This window comes from Anomaloglossus baeobatrachus, chromosome 3, assembly GCF_048569485.1.
Source record: "Anomaloglossus baeobatrachus isolate aAnoBae1 chromosome 3, aAnoBae1.hap1, whole genome shotgun sequence".
NCBI classification, from domain to species: Eukaryota; Metazoa; Chordata; class Amphibia; order Anura; family Aromobatidae; genus Anomaloglossus; species Anomaloglossus baeobatrachus.
In genome coordinates this window covers 682,099,975-682,121,131 of record NC_134355.1, presented here as the reverse complement: position 1 = coordinate 682,121,131, position 21,157 = coordinate 682,099,975, and positions in this window count along the sequence as shown.

The window sequence follows — 21,157 nt, the reverse complement described above, 5'->3', positions numbered from 1 at the left end:
TTTTCGGCCCGCGGATAAGAACGTGCGAGCAGATGGCTTGTCCAGGTCTTTCGTGCCCATGGAACAGGAGGAGGAGACATCCCAGCTCATCATCTGCCCAAGTAAAGTCATTCCGGTGGCCCCTGTCACTCTGGCTCAGATACCCCCTCGGAAGACCCATGTCTCTGAAACCGACAGACAAAACGTCTTGCACTGGGGCCATGCCTCGAAAATAGCCGGCCATGCTGGTCAGAAGAGAACATGGAGTATGATTGTCCGGCACTATTGGTGGCCATCCCTTCGCACGGACGTCGCGTCTTTTGTCTCAGCCTGCAACTCCTGTGCCCGGAACATGACGCCCAAACACCTGCCATATGGTCATCTTCTGCCACTGCCAATTCCCTCCGTTCCGTGGCAACACATTGCAATGGACTTCATTACAGACTTGCCCTTGTCCTCCGGACACACGGTCATATGGGTCGTGGTGGATCGTTTCTCCAAGATGGCTCATTTCGTCCCCATGGCCGGACTGCCCTCTGCCCAGGAGCTCGCTGACGCCTACATACAGCACATCTTCCTGTTGCATGGCTTTCCCTCACACATTGTGTCCGACAGAGGAACTCAGTTCACCTCGCGCTTCTGGAGGGCTCTCTGCAAACATCTGGGAGTGGCTCTGGACTTTTCTTCGGCCTACTACCCTCAGTCGAATGGCCAAGTGGAACGAGTCAATCAGATCCTGACCTCCTTCTTGCGCCACTACGTTAACATCCATCATGACGTTTGGTTCACGCTTCTTCCTTGGGCTGAATTCTCCCATAACCATCACGTCAGTGAGTCCTCCTCCAGCTCTCCTTTCCATGTCGTGTACGGACTTCAGCCTTCTGTCCCATTGCCTGTATCCTCTACCTCGGATGTCCCTGCTGCTGATACCGTAGTCCGTGACTTCTCAACAATTTGGAACTCTGTCAAGGCGTCCCTTGGACGCGCTTCCCTGCAGATGAAGAGACACGCGGACAAGAGGCGTCTGGATCCTCCGTGTTTCTCTTCAGGTGATCTGGTCTGACTTGCTTCCAAATATGTCCGATTGAAGCTACCGTCATACAAGCTGGGTCCTCGCTACATCTGGCCGTTTAAAGTCATCGGCAAGATCAATGAGGTCTCCTACAAGCTGCAGCACCTGGCCACGATGAGGATACCCAACTCCTTCCACGTCTCCCTGCTCAAGCCGGTTGTCCTTGATCCCTTCTCCGCTGATGCCCGTTCTGCTCCTCCCCCTATTGCTGATGATGACATCTATGCGGTAAGGGATATCGTAGCCATAAAGACCGTGCGGGGCCGGCAGTTCTTCGTGGTGGACTGGGCAGGGTATGGTCCTGAGGATAGGTCCTGGGAACCCCGGGAGAATGTGGGTACTCCCCTGATACGTGCCTTCCTGTCCCGGTTGCGGGGAGGGGGGCATGGGGGAGGGGGTTCTGCCACGCTCCCGTGCCACGCTCCCCGGCTCCCGTGTCACGCTCCCCGACTCCCGTGCCATGCTCCCCGACTCCCGTGTCACGCTCCCCGGCTCCCGCGCCACGCTCCCCGGCTCCTGTGCCACGCTCCCCGGCTCCCGTACCACGCTCCCCAGCTCCCGTGCCACGCTCCCCGGTCCTCCGCTCCACAGCTTCCTTGCCTCCTCTCCCTCACCTGCGTCCTCCAGGCGTCCTGGTCCCCGCTCCCGGCACCCTTCCGCGACTCTGAGCCCTCTGCCGGGCACTCCTGCTGCTTGTGCACCGCTTCCAGCCCTGGCTTCTGGCACCCGGGCCTCGCGCATTCGCGTTAGGGCTGCCCGCGCGGTCATTGACCCTTTCTTAAAGGGCCAGCGTCCACTGACAGGATATTACACACACAGGTACAGGGTATAAAGGGGTTTCCTTTCCAAGTGGGCGGGGCCTGTTCTTTGTGTTTAGTAAGCTAGAAGTCAGGTCCCCCTGTGCCTTGTCCCGTACTGACTTGTCTGTCTTGTAGAGCCGCTCCTGCCTCGCCAACCGGTCCTGACTGTTCCAGAACTCCGGACGGTGACTGCCCGCCATCTCATCAGTCCCTACGGTCTCCGATCCTTGGATCCATGTGGTGACCGACCTCCTCGCTCAGCTGGTTCCGGATTCTGCCTGACATCATCCCGGCCTCTGAACCTGAGCTTCCTCAGCCGGGCTGCCTTCAGAGACTCTGTGGTCCCAGGGACTTCTTCACTCCGGCCCTCTGAACGGACTGTCCTGCTACCCGTAGTGCTCTGGCTACCGGGCACCTTGCCCTCGGTGGGGTGTTCAGCCCAGTGGATCCACCTCCTGGGCCTACCCGTCCTCCTAGTCCTAACATGTGTACATACATTACATTACTGATCCTGAGTTACCTCCTGTATTATGCTTCAGAGCTGCACTCACTGTTCTGCTGGTGCAGTTGCTGTGTACATACATTACATTACTGATCCTAAGTTACCTCCCTTTATTATACTCCAGAGCTGCACTCACTATTCTGCTGGTGCAGGTGTACATACATTACATTACTGATCCCGAGTTACCTCCTGTATTATACTCCAGAGCTGCACTCACTATTCTGCTGGTGCAGTCACTGTGTACATACATTACATTACTGATCCTAAGTTACCTCCTTTATTATACTCCAGAGCTGCACTCACTATTCTGCTGGTGCAGGTGTACATACATTACATTACTGATCCCGAGTTACCTACTGTATTATACTCCAGAGCTGCACTCACTATTCTGCTGGTGCAGTCACTGTGTACATTACATTACTGATCCTGAGTTACCTCCTGTATTATACTCCAGAGCTGCACTCACTATTCTGCTGGTGCAGTCACTGTGTACATACATTACATTACTGATCCTGAGTTACCTCCTGTATTATTCTCCAGAGCTGCACTCACTATTCTGCTGGTGCAGTGGCTGTGTACATACATTGCTGATTGTGTGTATCTCTGCTGCCTTCTGCCCGAGCTCCTCGCTTCTCCTGTGTCATTGCTTCCCCTTATAATCAGTAATGCTCCATTGCTCGTTCCTCGGTGCGGTGTTCCTTCTCCTCCTGCCGTGTCTCCTCGGGGCACTAGAGGGCAGTGTTGAGCTGGATATCACATCCTGGGATTAGTTCGGGGTCTTCCAGGACCGGTCCCTGCAGTCACATTTATTGGAAAGAGAAATTATTGCAACATTTTTATGTTTAGAATCATTTTTTTTCTGGGCTAAAAATCTGCAGAATGTTAAATGTTTGCAAACCGCGAAGTCACCGCGAGACCGATATAACATCGGGGGATAAATAAGCCGTAATATAAAGCATTTATATCATATGTACAAGATTAGATTATTACACACGTGACACTGACCTGTCAATCACAGAAATGTAAAGTGATCCTGTAATTTACAAGAGGAGACCCTCAACCAGAAGATTACCACAAGGTGCCGATCTGAGATCACGAGCGATGGGCGGCAAGAGGGGAAAGTCAGGGGTTCACTTGTGCCACAGCACCCCCGCAGGAGGACTGCACTGTCAGTATCAGTGGATTGTAATGTAAGGACAGGTCGGGTCTTCCAGAGCAGGAGACGGTCTTCTCAGCTGCTCTCATGGCAGATTCCAAAGTCAGAAGCAGAGAGGACAGGAGGAGCGTAAAAGAACAGGAGGACAGGAGGAGCGTAGAGGAACAGGAGGACAGGAGGAGCATAGGAGGACAGGAGGAGCGTAGAGGAACAGGAGGACAGGAGGAGCATAGAAGGACAGGAGGAGCATAGGAGGGCAGGAGGAGCATAGAAGGACAGGAGGAGCATAGAGGAACAGGAGGAGCATAGAAGGATAGGAGGAGCATAGAAGAACAGGAGGACAGGAGGAGCGTAGAAGGACAGGAGGAGCGTAGAAGGACAGGAGGAGCGTAGAAGGACAGGAGGAGCGTAGGAGGACAGTAGGAGCGTAGAAGGACAGGAGGAGCGTAGAAGAACAGGAGGAGCGTAGAAGAACAGGAGGAGTGTAGAAGAACAGGAGGACAGGAGGAGCGTAGAAGGACAGGAGGACAGGAGGAGCGTAGAAGAACAGGAGGAGCGTAGAAGAACAGGAGGACAAGAGGAGCGTAGAAGAACAGGAGGAGCGTAGAAGAACAGGAGGACAGGAGGAGCGTAGAAGGACAGGAGGAGCGTAGAAGAACAGGAGGACAGGAGGAGCGTAGAAGAACAGGAGGACAGGAGGAGCGTAGAAGGACAGGAGGAGCGTAGAAGGACAGGAGGAGCGTAGAAGAACAGGAGGACAGGAGGAGCGTAGAAGGACAGGAGGAGCGTAGAAGGACAGGAGGAGCGTAGAAGAACAGGAGGAGCATAGAAGAACAGGAGGAGCGTAGAGAAACAGGAGGACATGAGGAGTGTAAAGGGACAGGATCGTAGAGGAACAGGAGGACACAGCATTCTGAACAGGGACATATTTAGTGGAATCAATATCTGAGATGGAGCAAAGTCAGAAGCAGTACGAATATACTACAGAGAGGTCAGGTGGAGCTGGATCAGAACCGGAGGTTCAGGGACTGAGGGTCCAGGGACCGGAGAACGAGAGAAGACAGAATTCAAGAACATGATGAAGCAGAAACCAAGAACACAGCCTAGAACTGGGGGCAAGGCAACAGAAAGACTTTGGGCTGACACTAACCACCCAATAACCTGCCCGGTGAGAGGACTCCGGATGATGCAGGTTTCCATCTCCACTAACACTGGCACATAACATCCACCTGACTTGTAGGACTGGACGGACCATCCGTTTGGCATTTCTCTCTTGTGCCGGTCTGTTTTGAGTTGCGCCTTGTCATCCCCATCCCTGTGATGGCGTGTCGGTGAGGGTGTCTGTTCTCCGGGCGCCTTGTTTACATTCTACAAATTGTTTGATGGTTAATTCCGAAAGTTCCGCTCCGAAAGTTACTCGCTTTGTAGTCTATGTTTACTGCAACGCGCATTAGGGCTCGTCACTGCTTGACACATTATCGTACGCTCTCTGAATATACCACATATGACGCCATTACAAAGGAGCATGGAAAGTATCACAGGGTACGATACGGTAACTAGGAGTAGGGGCACCTAGACTGGCCCTCAGACTATCAGACTAGGGACCTTAAACTGTCCCTTATTCCAGAGGTACGCCAGATGGTGGCAAGGTCTGGACCGCCAGCATAGCCCTGACTCCTGAATAGCCATGTTCTAACACCCTGGGGGAGGATCTAGGACAGGAGTAATGAATCCCACAAATTCTAACAGACAGGGAAACACCAAGAATCAAACTCAGTGCAAGAACACAGGGGAAGAGACAATACAGGCTCAGGGAGAAATAAAGTACAGGGAGAAAATAAACAACAAGGATATTTCCACAGTACACCACATAGCATAGAACAGTTCACCAAACACCGGGTCACTACACACTAAGACCGGTATCGCTGGAGCTAAGCTATAATCGTCATAAGGGACCAGGTTCCATCAACTTTTAAAGTGCGGAGGCGGCTGTGATATGACGTCAGCAACCTGTGACCCCAGCAGCAATTCATCAGCCAGCAGGAATTAACTCCTGATATACTGTGCACCAGTGAGCATGAAACTGGTTGACGCCCGACTCTGACCGAGTAACTCAACAGCCATCAGGTGTTGTGTCAGACTCTGCAGTGTGAACAACGTCTGAAGACGCTAAGACACCTGATGAGATTAGAGCAGAACACACCGCATGACAGAAAGATGTCATCTAAGGGCTAGCTAACGGGACAAGCCGGAAACGGGACAGAAGTGTTGTCATGAGGGCACAAGAGCAAAAGAGTTGCAAATATAAGGCCAGTAACTCTGACAACACTTAGGAGGGTTTTACGTCGTCTCACAGCTTTCTCTATAACATTTCTTCATGATTCCTTTTAATATCTTTACCCACGATGACCTTTATGTAGATTTTCTTTTATGAGGGGTGAACGTCGAGTTACACAGATCATCTGTAGCTCAGATGTTGGCCGCGGTGTTTATGAGACAATTTCGTCCTGCGTCAGATTTTCCCTTGGGAACACTTGTATCTGGTTTAATCTTCGGACCGGACTTTTGTGACTTTTCTTTATTGTTGTTGTGTTGTTATAGTTTCATTGTGTTCTTTGTTTATGTGGATATTATACACAGCGGGGACGGACGTCGTCAATGTATCGGTAACGATGTTCCGTGATTAAGAAATTCTCCATTTAGGAGACTTTTTTTTTTTAATTATTCAATAGACATTTCATAGACTGTATCATGATAGCAGACCCTGTGGGACTCACTTTTTCCTAAGATCCCAACCATGCTCCAAGGTTAATAAGTAAGAAAGGAGAGAAATAATGAGGAGACTACATACAGACTGTATGTAGAGAAGTCATAATAAAACACAGACTGTAAAGTAGAAGAGTCATGAGAAGAATGTCTGGACTCACCTGGTGAGGTGTATTGTTCAAGCCATAAGTCTAGGTGAGTAGCACAGACCGGAGGTGACAGTGCAGCAGAGCAGGTCTGGATGGATGGCACATGTGTAAGGGAGGAATAGGACAGCAGATTATGCAGTATAGCTGACAAAGATGAGCAGATAGTACAGATTAGCAGATCCCCAGTGTGTGGATATACACAGGAACAGTAGGAGAATTGGAAATTGGTATCCTCCAGCAGAGAAGCAGTTAATAACAGGACTGTCATCTGGTATCTTCCAACAGTGGAGTTCCCATTTGGTGTCTTTTTGCAGAGCAATGGTTAATATCAGCAATGTAACAGAGAAGTAAATACAGGCTGGAATCTTTCAGCAAGGCAATGGTTAATAGTAGCCATGTATTAATCGGAGTATGCAGTATGTGAAAAGCAGCAACAAATAGTAGTAAATACCACTTATTATATAGATTACTAAAAAGCAGTAGCAGAGGAGTTTGCACTATGGCTGACAAATAAGGGGAGCAGGTAATACAAAAGAGCTGAGTTCCAATGGGTGGATATACACAGGAACAGTTGGAACATAGGAAATTGCTATCCTCCAGCAGGCAAGCAGTTAATAACAGGAATGTCATCTGATATCTTCCAGCAGGACAGTGGTTCAACATGAGTAATTCAGAAGTAAATCCAGTTGGACATATTCCAGCAGGGTAATGGTTAATAGTAGCAATGTATCAGGTAAGTAAAGGCAGTCTAGTAACTTCCAGCAAGTCAGTAGTTAATATCAGGAACACACGGAAGTATGGGTAAACTGGGGATTAGCTTACAAATATATTTTATCTTGATTCCACACGCCCAGTGTGAACAGTTGCCAGAAGTTGGTGACTTGGTGAGAGGTTAGTGTGGACATCACCTACATAACCTGGATTGAGCTTGGAAATATTTCTCGCTGTAGCATGGAAGCAAGGTGTAAAAGAGGGTCCTATGTACCTAGGAGGATAAAGGGGTAGAATGTGATCAGGTTTTCTGAGCTGACTCCATATTGTATTTACAGTAGCATTTTGTATTAACCTTTTCACCTCTGGCCTATTCTCCAATTTATTTATTTTCTTTTCATTTTTATTATTTCCCTCCCCTTCTTCCAAGAGCCATATCATTTTTATTTTTCCGTCTACATAGCCATATGAGGGCTTTTTTTTTTTTTTTTTGTGTAACGAGTTGTACTTTCAAATGATTCCATTCATTCTGCCCCATATTGTACTGGAAAACAGGGAAAAAAATCCAAGGGCATTGAAAATGCAAATAAAGTGCAAATCCAGAAATGTTTTTTTGGATTTTTTATTTGCTATGTTCACTATATAGCTCTTATCCCCAACACCCCATAAACAGCAATCATCCCCGACACCCCCATAAACAGCTCTCATCCATGACGCCCCATAATCAGCTCTTATCTCCAACACCCCATAATCAGCTCTCATCCCTGACACCCTATAAACAGCTCTCATCCATGACACCCCATAATCAGCTCTCATCCCTGACACCCCATAATAAGCACTCATCCTCGACACCCCATAAACAGCTCTCATCCATGACACCCCATAACCAGCTCTTATCCCCGACACCCTATAATAAGCACTCATCCCCGACACCCCATAACCAGCTCTCATCCCTGACACCCCACAACCAGCTCTCATCTCCGACACCCCATAACTAGCTCTCATCCCCGACACCCCATAATCAGCGCTCATCCCCAACACCCCATAATTACCTCTCATCCCCGACACCCCATAACCAGCTCTCATCCCTGACACCCTATAATCCGCTCTCATCCCTGACACCCCATAATCAGCTCTCATCATCGACTCCGCATAATCAGCTCTCATCCCTGACACCCCATAATCAGCTCTCATCCCTGACACCCCATAATCAGCTCTTATCCCTGACACCCCATAATTAGATCTCATCCCTGACACCTCATAATCAGCTCTCATCTCTGACACCCCATAATCAGCTCTCATCCCAGACACCCCACAACCAGCTCTCATCCCTGACACCCCATAACGAGCCCTGATCCCCGACACCCCATAACCAATGCTCATCCCAGACACCCCATAATCAGCTCTCATCCCTGATACCCCATAACTAGCTCTCATCCCTGACACCCCATAATCAGCTCTCATCCCTGACACCCCATAATCAGCTCTCATCCCTAACTCCCCATAATCAGCTCTCATCCCTGACACCCCATAATCAGCTCTCATCCCTGACACCCCATAATCAGCTCTCATCCCCAACACCCCATAATAAGCACTCATCCCCGACACCCCATAATCAGCTCTCATCCCTGACACCCCATAACCAGCTCTCATCCCTGACACCCCATAACCAGCTCTCATCCCTGACACCCCATAATTAGCTCTCATCCCTGACACCCCACAATCAGCTCTCATCCCTGACACCCCATAATCAGCTCTCATCCCTGACACCCCATAACCAGCTCTCATCCCTGACACCCCATAATTAGCTCTCATCCCTGACACCCCACAATGAGCTCTCATCCCTGACACCCCATAATCAGCTCTCATCCCTGACACCGCATAATCAGCTCTCATCTCTGACACCCCATAATCAGCTCTCATCCCAGACACCCCACAACCAGCTCTCATCCCTGACACCCCATAACGAGCCCTGATCCCCGACACCCCATAACCAATGCTCATCCCAGACACCCTTTAATCAGCTCTCATCCCTGATACCCCATAACTAGCTCTCATCCCCGACACCCCATAATCAGCTCTCATCCCTGACACCCATAATAAGCTCTCATCCCTAACTCCCCATAATCAGCTCTTATCCCTGACACCCCATAATCAGCTCTCATCCCTGACACCCCATAATCAGCTCTCATCCCAGACACCCCACAACCAGCTCTCATCCCTGACACCCCATAACGAGCCCTGATCCCCGACACCCCATAACCAATGCTCATCCCAGACACCCTTTAATCAGCTCTCATCCCTGATACCCCATAACTAGCTCTCATCCCCGACACCCCATAATCAGCTCTCATCCCTGACACCCATAATCAGCTCTCATCCCTAACTCCCCTTAATCAGCTCTTATCCCTGACACCCCATAATCAGCTCTCATCCCTGACACCGCATAATCAGCTCTCATCTCTGACACCCCATAATCAGCTCTCATCCCAGACACCCCACAACCAGCTCTCATCCCTGACACCCCATAACGAGCCCTGATCCCCGACACCCCATAACCAATGCTCATCCCAGACACCCTTTAATCAGCTCTCATCCCTGATACCCCATAACTAGCTCTCATCCCCGACACCCCATAATCAGCTCTCATCCCTGACACCCATAATCAGCTCTCATCCCTAACTCCCCATAATCAGCTCTTATCCCTGACACCCCATAATCAGCTCTCATAGCCATTGGTCTCTTCCTGATGTGTCTTTGCCGTTGTTTTCCGCGTCGCCTCCACTTCCTTTGCTTTCACCTATAAGGAGGAAGACGTGTTGGATCCACGTTGGCCACTTCTGCTCTGGAGAACCTATTACATCTCGGGACACACAGACGACCCATTCATGTGAATGGACACTGTGTAATGCTTCATTTCCCCTGAGGGGGCGCTGTAGGGAAATATAACTGTATGAGGAATCCCCACACATTACAGCTGAAACCTGTAGGGCCCAGCAGTGGGATTAACTTTTTCTCAAGGGATCCTTCTAAAAATTAGGGAATATCCAAAACCAAGATACCCTTTCAAGTTCCACCTAGAAGCATTTCTCGGAACATTTACAGTGCCTACAAGTAGTATTCAACCCCCTGCAGATTTAGCAGGTTTACACATTCGGACTTAACTTGGCATTGTGACATTTGGACTGTAGATCAGCCTGGAAGTGTGAAATGCAGCAAAAAAGAATGTTATTTCTTTTTTATTTTTTTTTTTAAATTGAGAAAAGTTTATTCAGAGGGTCATTTATTATTCAACCCCTCAAACCACAAGAATTCTGTTTGGTTCCCCTAAAGTATTAAGAAGTATTTCAGGCACAAAGAACAATGAGCTTCACATGTTTGGATTAATTATCTCTTTTTCCAGCCTTTTCTGACTAAGACCCTCCCCAAACTTGTGAACAGCACTCATACTTGGTCAACATGGGAAAGACAAAGGAGCATTCCAAGGCCATCAGAGACAAGATCGTGGAGGGTCACAAGGCTGGCAAGGGGTACAAAACCCTTTCCAAGGAGTTGGGCCTACCTGTCTCCACTGTTGGGAGCATCATCCGGAAGTGGAAGGCTTATGGAACTACTGTTAGCCTTCCACGGCCTGGACAGCCTTTGAAAGTTTCCACCCGTGCCGAGGCCAGGCTTGTCCGAAGAGTCAAGGCTAACCCAAGGACAACAAGGAAGGAGCTCCGGGAAGATCTCATGGCAGTGGGGACATTGGTTTCAGTCAATACCATAAGTAACCTACTCCACCGCAATGGTCTCCGTTCCAGACGAGCCCGTAAGGTACCTTTACTTTCAAAGCGTCATGTCAAGGCTCGTCTACAGTTTGCTCATGATCACTTGGAGGACTCTGAGACAGACTGGTTCAAGGTTCTCTGGTCTGATGAGACCAAGATCGAGATCTTTGGTGCCAACCACACACGTGACGTTTGGAGACTGGATGGCACTACATACGACCCCAAGAATACCATCCCTACAGTCAAGCATGGTGGTGGCAGCATCATGCTGTGGGGCTGTTTCTCAGCCAAGGGGCCTGGCCATCTGGTCCGTATCCATGGGAAGATGGATAGCACGGCCTACCTGGAGATTTTGGCCAAGAACCTCCGCTCCTCCATCAAGGATCTTAAGATGGGTCGTCATTTCATCTTCCAACAAGACAACGACCCAAAGCACACAGCCAAGAAAACCAAGGCCTGGTTCAAGAGGGAAAAAATCAAGGTGTTGCAGTGGCCTAGTCAGTCTCCTGACCTTAACCCAATTGAAAACTTGTGGAAGGAGCTCAAGATTAAAGTCCACATGAGACACCCAAAGAACCTAGATAACTTGGAGAAGATCTGCATGGAGGAGTGGGCCAAGATAACTCCAGAGACCTGTGCCGGCCTGATCAGGTCTTATAAAAGACGATTATTAGCTGTAATTGCAAACAAGGGTTATTCCACAAAATATTAAACCTAGGGGTTGAATAATAATTGACCCACACTTTTATGTTGAAAATGTATTAAAATTTAATTGAGCAACATAACTTGTTGGTTTGTAAGATTTATGCATCTGTTAATAAATCCTGCTCTTGTTTGAAGTTTGCAGGCTCTAACTTATTTGCATCTTATCAAACCTGCTAAATCTGCAGGGGGTTGAATACTACTTGTAGGCACTGTATATGTGCAAATAACCTTTTCAGACCGGAAGACCACCTGACCCCTTGCCCCATCCATTGCATGACACCATCCTAAAAGTCAATATTGATCCTTTAACATGCCTTGCCACATGACTTAGAATACGAAGCCAAGCCAGACACTTCAATTTCAGACGTGTTTAGGGTTTTTTGCCCCTTTTCAGTGAAAAGCAGGAGATCTGATTTGGCCGGATGAGGGGCTTCTGACCGGTGACCTGCAGCATTTCCCATTGTAGAGATGCAAATCTGATAGATACACTTAGATCCAGAAATAGTTCGATGGTGACAAAGTTTTGGCATTTTACCTATTTACCAAAACATATTAAAGATCAGTTCTATAATCAATCAGATTATCCGATTGGCGTCAACCAATCGGATCCGGACTTCGGCCGATCCGCTCAACTCTACTCCGAAGCTCTTTATTTGGCAGCATGGACTGTTCCCTCAGTAATCCATCATCAATTAATCAGGCAAAAGGTCTGGAGCTGATTCCGGGTGCGGCAGTTACATTTGGAACCAGTTGCTGTGAATCCCCAACATGCGGTGACAGTAGCTCTCAATGGAAGAGAAACCGACCATCATTAGGCTGAAAAAGAAGAAATCCATCAGAGACAGAAGAAATGTTAGGAGCCACCAAGTCAATAATTTGGTACATTCTGCTAAAATAGAGCACACTGGGGAGGCGGGAACTCAAAAAGGCCTCGGCGTCCCTGGAAAACACCAGTGGTGGATGATCACAGTGTCCTTTATATGGTAAAGAAAAACCACAACATCCACCCAAGTGAAGAAGACCATTCTCCAGGAAGTTGGGGTTTCAGTATCTAAGTCCACCATAAAGAAAAGAAGAAAGTCTGGAGAAGGCTTGGAGCGGCTCCTGATCCCCAGCAAGGCACGTCCTCTGTAACACATGGTGGAGGTGGTGTGCTGGACGGGCGTACAGGGCTCCCAATAATCCTGGGGCACCAGAGGTATTGATGATGTGACTGAAGACAGAAGCAGCTGGATGAATTCTGCAGAGAACAGGGCGAGACTTTCTGCTCAGATTCCACCAAATGCAGCAATGATTGGAGGACACTTCACAGAAACATGGACAAAATATCCTGAGAAAGCAAAGAAGTGGAATATTCTGTTCTGGGGTTAATCTGTAGGTTAATATTTTTCGGAACCTGTCCGGTGCCTGCACTTAGAGTCCCGCTGCCGGGAGAGCGTGAGCATTAGTCCTCCCGGCAGCGATGGGGGAGGTGCTGGAGCAGGTTTAGTCACAGCTTTTTGTATTGAGAGCGTGGGGCTTAGTTATAGCCAGCACTCTCTATACACAGATGGATGGATGGATGGAGAGATGGATGGATGGATGGATGGATGGATGGATGGATGGAGAGATGGATGGATGGATGGATGGATAGATGGATGGAGAGATGGATGGATGGATAGATGGATGGAGAGATGGATGGATGGATGGATGGATGGATGGAGAGATGGATGGATGGATGGAGAGATGGATGGATGGATGGAGAGATGGATGGATGGATGGATGGAGAGATGGATGGATGGAGAGATGGATGGATGGATGGATGGATGGATGGAGAGATAGATGGAGAGATGGATGGATGGATGGAGAGATGGATGGATGGAGAGATGGATGGATGGATGGATGGAGAGATAGATGGAGAGATGGATGGATGGATGGATGGAGAGATGGATGGATGGATGGATGGATAGATGGATGGATGGATGGATGGAGAGATGGATGGATGGATGGAGAGATGGATGGATGGAGAGATGGATGGATGGATGGAGAGATAGATGGAGAGATGGATGGATGGATGGAGAGATGGATGGATGGATGGATGGATGGATGGAGAGATGGATGGATGGATAAACAGATAGATGGATAGATACAACGTTCAGGGTTAATGTTGGTTCTGACACTATATTACATTGCTGAACATTCAGTTCTTCCATAGAACTTATCTGAACTTTCTATATATTTACATGAAGACTTTATAGCGAGCGCCGTACATAAAGCTGTCAGGACGGCCCCGGCCATGTCTGAGCCCCGGACAGCGTTCTGTCATCATGTCAGCTGTTGGCAGCACGGTCCGCACACTGTTCTCCGTATGTGGCCTCGGATTGTGTGATCCTGCAGATTTCATGTCCTTGTATCACATGAGCGTCTAATAGGACGCACATGTCATGTTCCTGCCATGGAAGGTCAGAAGCATTAAGGGGCTACACCGGCTGGTCTCCTCGGATCATGCCGGTGGCTCCATAATCTTTTGACCCATGTGATCCCCCATTATACCCGTTCCCCCATTATACCTGGGGCTTATACCCCATATCTGTATCCCTTGTTGATACTTCTATGGTGCATGAAGGAAAACAACAATCAATTTGCCTTTGCCCCTTTTCCTACTGGCATTGTAGTATTGGATGAGCATAGCATGGTGGAGTGCCCGCTGTCCTGCCACGGTACAGGTGTACCTGCCCTCTTATTCCTGCCAGTGTTTAGATGGGTTCACTCATTTTCATAGCCCTTCTGTATAGGACGTGTACAAGGAGAGACAAGAAGAGTCCACAGGCAATGATTTTCTCTGGGGAGGAGGAAGGTCCCAGCAGGGTACTATATAGAATTCTCTTGTATAATAACTATAGGAAGTGTAGCGCCCCTAAAGCCATCAGGAGCTACAAGGAACTGCATCCTGTCAAAGATTGCAGGGCCTACCTCCAGGGACCCAGAAGACCAGTGCCGGTAACACTAAAACACATTTATAATCCCTGTTTTTCCTTTCCCCAAGGACTGGTGACAGACTAGAGTTGGACCCAATAGATGACCACCTAGGGGTGGAGCCGATCCAGTCCACTAGACGACAACCAGGGAGGAGGGGTGTCACGAACAGCCGGGGGGTAGGAAGTGGAAGTTACAGCCCCCCTTTCCACCACCCGACAGACCGAGCACGTGACGCGCTCTCTAGCGCCCCTCTTATAGTCAGGCCAATTATGGAATTGCCCAACAATAAGCAAGGAGGCCGCTATTCTACTATGCCGATGATTGAAGGGTTCCCGATGAGAGTAAGGTATATATTCCCCCGACCTCTGCGGACAGAATGTATCTAAACCTGCCCCGGATCTCATTGGTTGCCCCATAAATGATCCTTGGCATAAACTCACTGCCACCACAATCGATTACGGTAACTAGTACGCTGACCCCTTAGACGTGGAATTCAGGATCGAGATAACAGAACGGCCTCAAAATTAATTATATATTTTAATCGGCCTAAAGCACACTAGAAACTACAATATATACAATATGGAATTTACAGTATATATATATATATATATATATATATATATATATATATCAGACTACATTTACAGGTAAGTTATGGATCACAAGCAGGTATACAGATGTATCAATTACCTTATTCCCTCGCAGACACAGGGGGGGCGCTGTGTGGCCACACGGTTCCTGGATCTTCCTCCACGTGCTCCACACGAGACCACCCGAAGAAGAACACCCAAAAAGTGTCCGTACTGTGTTTATAAAATTGGCTACAATCCATGTCCCCTCTTACCTGGTGACCTCGCAGGGGTGTACTGCCTACCCCTGTCCCGGGTCTGAAACAATATCCCAAAGTGATTATTGGCCATAACTTGGCCTGGGATTGTCGTAGGCGGACGACAATGCTTTCATATTTACAGTTATGATTTTATCTTCACAATGATAGGACACATGGCTAGTCTGCTGGTACCCCACTGGCCAATATCAAGTTTGGGATACCTACAGAGGTCCCACACCTATATAAAATATGTGCTAGAATCGTCGGGATATCTGGATGTGATATTTCTCCTTGACATGTTTATAGGAAGCACGGCTCATGAGATATTAAACATTTAGTCCTGGTGCCTGTCTGTCTCAGGAGTACAGGATGCCTCTAATTAAATTGTCACTTCTGCAGCGTCACAGAGGGGGGTCTTCCTTCCCTTTAAGCTGGGTTCACACATAGCGACAACGACGTCGCTGTTACGTCACCATTTTCTGTGACGTAACAGCGACCTTGTAAGTCGCTGTTATGATCGCTGCTTAGCTGTCAAACACAGCGACGCAGCAGCGATCATAACGACACGCGTCGCTGTGCTGCAACATGTGCAGAGAGCAGGGAGCCGCGCACATTGAGCACTGGCTCCCTGCACTCCTAGCTACAGTACACATCGGGTTAATTACCCGATGTGTACTGCAGCTACATGTGCAGAGAGCAGGGAGCCGGCACTGGCAGCGAGAGCGGCGGACGCTGGTAACGAAGGTAAAAATCGGGTAACCAGGGAATGGTCTTCCCTTGGTTACCCGATGTTTACCCTGGTTACAGGTTACCGCAGCTGCCAGACGCCGGCTCCTGCTCCCTGCTCGCTTCATTTCGTCGCTCTCTCCCTGTCACACACAGCGATGTGTGCGTCACAGCGGGAGAGCGACGACCAAGAAATGAAGCTGGACATTCAGCAACGACCGGCGACCTCACAGCAGGGGCCAGGTCATTGCTGGATGTCACACACAGCGACAGCGACGGGACGTCGCTGCAACGTCACAGAAAATGGTGACGTAGCAGCCACGTCGTTGTCATCATCGCTGTGTGTGACACCACCCTTACTGTTCTCAAGGACTAACCAGCTCATCTAATTTCCATATCATAGGAGTTTGCCTTGGGTCACACCACTGCTAACAGACAATTTCCTCAAGTTAATTAGCATGCTGATTGAAGCCTCCTTAGGCCTTATGTACCTGGTCAAGACGGCGGCTATAGGAATATGGCTTAATAGCTCAGAATATATCCCTATGTCCTCACAAGGGGTCAGACAGTCAGTAAGTGGAAGTGAGAGGAGACGGACGTTACCGTACTGACAGGAGTGTGACCTGTTAGGCGCAGGCGTGTGGTTGCCGGTGGAGTACTCCTGGAACCATAGCACCAACGGGATACAGAGCCCTAGGTCTGGCAAACGCTCCAGGCAGACCTGATAAAATCTGCACAGTGAGGGGACCATCCAGGACCTAATTGACCGTAAAGTCCGGGGGCACCAGCATTGACGGGAGAACCAGGGACCGGAATAGAACACCGACCCTACAGGGTTCAAACTGCCCGCCGTACGGATTAAAGACTGAGAGACTACAAGGAGGGGACCCCCAGACGCTCCAAACCACAGGGACCCACCAACTAGAGACAGGTGCAGAGGAAAGAATCCCCAGGTCACCATATCGGCACTGGGACTAAGGGGACCAGTGGTGAGGACCAGCCTTCTTCGGGTCGCAAGCCATAACAGCGCTGTGAGTAAAGAATCCAGTTACACTGCAATCCCTTGTATGGCCTACCTTCTTTCCGCACCTAACTCCATCACCTAAACCCTGTGGCCCATCCAGACTGCCATTAACAGAGACTGTGCAGCAGCGGCTCCATCTACCTACGCGCAATCCGCAAGTGCCGTCACGACAAAACCTTTATTACTATTCCCCTGTACATAACCCCTTTGAAGCGACCTCCAGGGTCACGGAACCGGGCAACGGGACCAAGTACCCCATAGACCTGGGGAGAGTCAGAAGCATCAGAACTCGTAGCTTTGAGAAAGAACATTTCCTACAACAGAGGGGTTAAAGACCTGATTTTTATTGCTCCCATTTATAAAGATCAAAGATGGCGGGAACTTTGTGGACCTCCCATGGCCGGTCATCCTTCAGATGTGACTGACGGGAAGTTTCTTAGTCAGCCATAGTTAGGCCGTGTGGGATGACAGAGGAATGTTAACAGAGAGTTTATCGGAAAGTTTCTTTCATTTTAGTTTTTATGAGTTTTTGTTATTTTTTATGGTTAGTTTGGAGAAGTGTCATCTGGAGGAATTTTTGGAATCTGGAGTCAATGAAATTGTCCCACGTTCCCGTAGTAAAAGTTTCAACCTCAGAAGGAGGTTAGTACATCATCCGTGAGCAGGTTTATGACTCATATCGCTCGATTACATTTCTTCTTTTTATTTTGCTATTTTTAGAGAGGATTTGTCATTTTCCATAAATATCCTGATGTAAACATCTCCGATTGCCTGAATCCGGGGCTGTACTTATTTTTCATGCGGGATTAGTTTACCCACTGGACCACAGGGGGGAGCTGCTCCAAGACTTCTCCCGACTTTCTTCTCAAATCTTCTCTTTATGGTGGACTTACATACTGAAACCCCAACTTACTGGGGAATGGTCTTCTTCACTTGGGTAGATGTTGTGGTGTTTCTTCATCATATAAAGGATTCTGTGATCATCCACCGATGTTCTCTTCCGGGGACGAGCCAGGACTCTTCAGTTCCCAACGCACCGAACCAAAAATGTACCAAGTTATTGATTAGCCGCTCCTAACCTGATGGATTTCTTATTTTTTTAAGCCTAATGATGGTCGGTTTCTCTTCCATTTCTCTCCTTTGACCGCATGTTGTGAGTTCACAGCAACAACTTCCAAATGAAACTGCCTCACCCGGAATCAGCTCCAGACCTTTTACCTGATTAATTGACGATGGATTACTGACTGAACAGTCCATGTCGTCCAAAAAAGAGCTTCTGAGATAATTGTCCAATTACTTTTGGTAACTTGAAAAAGAGGCAGCTTCATATTAACAAGATGAAATTCTTAAACCCTCCTCCAATTAGGATGTGAATCCCCTCAAATTAAAACGGAGAGCCGGCACTTTCAGCCCAGATTGATTATAGAACTGGATCTATGTTTTGGTAAATGGCTATAATGCCAAAACTTGTGTCACCATCTAAATATTTCTGGACCTAACGGTATCTATCAGTTTCGCCTCTCTAGAATGGGAAATGCTGCAGGTCACCGGTCAGAAGCCCCTCACCCGGCCAAATCCGGTCTCCTGCTTTTCACTGAAAAGGGGCAAAAAACCCTAAACACGTCTGAAAATGAAGTGTCTGGCTTGGCTTTGTAGTATAAGTCATGTGGCAAGGCATGTTAAAGGGTCAATATTGACTTTTATGATGGCGTCATGCAATGGATGGGGCTAGGATCAGGTCTTCTTCCTTTCTGGAGCTATTTGCACATATAAATATTCCGAGAAATGCTTTTAGGTGGAGCTTTAAAGGGCATCTTGGTTTTGGATATTCCCTAGAAGGATCCCTTGAGAAAAAGTTGACCCGCTGCTGGGCCCTACAGGGATCAGCTGTAATGTGTGGGGAATCCTCGTAGGGTTACATTTCCCTACAGCGCCCCCTCAGAGTAAATGAAGCATTACACTGTGTCCATTCATATGAATGGGTCGTCTGTGTGTCCCCAGATGGAATAGGTTCTCCAGAGCAGAAGTGGCCAACGTGGATCCAACACGTCTTCCTCCTTATAGGTGAAAGCAAAGGAAGTGGAGGCGACGCGGAAAACAACGGCAAAGCCACTTCAGGAAGAGACCAACGGCTATGGGGTGTCAGGGATGAGAGCTAATTATGGGGTGTCAGGGATGAGAGCTGATTATGGGGTGTCAGGGATGAGAGCTGGTTATGGGGTGTCAGGGATGAGAGCTAGTTATGGGGTGTCAGGGATGAGAGCTGATTATGGGGTGTCAGGGATGAGAGCTGATTATGGGGTGTCAGGGATGAGAGCTGATTATGGGGTGTCAGGGATGAGAGCTGATTATGGGGTGTCAGGGATGAGAGCTGATTATGGGGTGTCAGGGATGAGAGCTGATTATGGGGTGTCAGGGATGAGAGCTGATTATGGGGTGTCAGGGATGAGAGCTGATTATGGGGTGTCAGGGATGAGAGCTGATTATGGGGTGTCAGGGATGAGAGCTGATTATGGGGTGTCAGGGATGAGAGCTGATTATGGGGTGTCGGGGATGAGAGCTGATTATGGGGTGTCGGGGATGAGAGCTGATTATGGGGTGTCAGGGATGAGAGCTGATTATGGGGTGTCAGTGATAAGAGCTAATTATGGTGTGTCGGTGATGAGAACTGATTATGGGGTGTCGGGGATGAAAGCTGATTATGGGGTGTCAGGGATGAGAGCTGATTATGGGGTGTCGGGGATGAGAGCTGATTATGGGGTGTCGGGGATGAGAGCTGATTATGGGGTGTCGGGGATGAGAGCTGATTATGGGGTGTCGGGGATGAGAGCTGATTATGGGGTGTCGGTGATAAGAGCTGATTATGGGGTGTCAGGGATGAGAACTGATTATGGGATGTCTGGGATGAGAGCTGATTATGGGGTGTCAGAGATAAGAGCTGATTATGGGGTGTCAGGGATAAGAGCTAATTATGGTGTGTCGGTGATGAGAGCTGCTTATGGGGTGTCGGGGATGAAAGCTGATTATGGGGTGTCAGGGATGAGAGCTGATTATGGGGTGTCGGGGATGAGAGCTGATTATGGGGTGTCGGGGATGAGAGCTGGTTATGGGGTGTCGGGGATGAGAGCTGATTATGGGGTGTCGGGGATGAGAGCTGATTATGGGGTGTCGGGGATGAGAGCTGATTATGGGGTGTCGGGGATGAGCGCTGATTATGGGGTGTCAGGGATGAGAGCTGATTATGGGGTGTCAGGGATGAGAGTTGATTATGGGGTGTCAGGGATGAGAGCTGATTATGGGGTGTCAGGGATGAGAGCTGATTATGGGGTGTCAGGGATGAGAGCTGATTATGGGGTGTCAGGGATGAGAGCTGATTATGGGGTGTCAGGGATGAGAGCTTGTTATGGGGTGTCGGGGATGAGAGCTGGTTATGGCGTGTCGGGGATGACAGCTAGTTATGGGGTGTCGGGGATGACAGCTAGTTATGGGGTGTCGGGGATAACAGCTAGTTATGGGGTGTCGGGGATGACAGCTAGTTATGGGGTGTCGGGGATGACAGCTAGTTATGGGGTGTCGGGGATGACATCTGGTTCTACAGAATCTATATTACTAGATAATTACACCAGAATTGGGTGGGTTGCATGCCATCTATGGACTGACCTATGATCTAATATGGATATGACGGACCCCTGACAGAATTTTCATATATATAAGACCCCCACTGTGTATAATATCCACATAAACAAAGAACACAATGAAACTATAACAACACAACAATGATAATAAAGAAAAGTCACAAAAGTCTGGTCCGAAGATTAAACCAGATACAAGTGTTCCCAAGGGAAAATCTGACGGCAGGACGAAATTGTCTCATAAACGCCGCGGCCAACATCTGAGCTACAGATGATCCATGTAACTCGATGTTCACCCCTCATAAAAAAAAATCTACATAAAGGTCATCGTGGGTAAAGATATTAAAAAGAATCATGAAGAAATGTTATAGAGAAAGC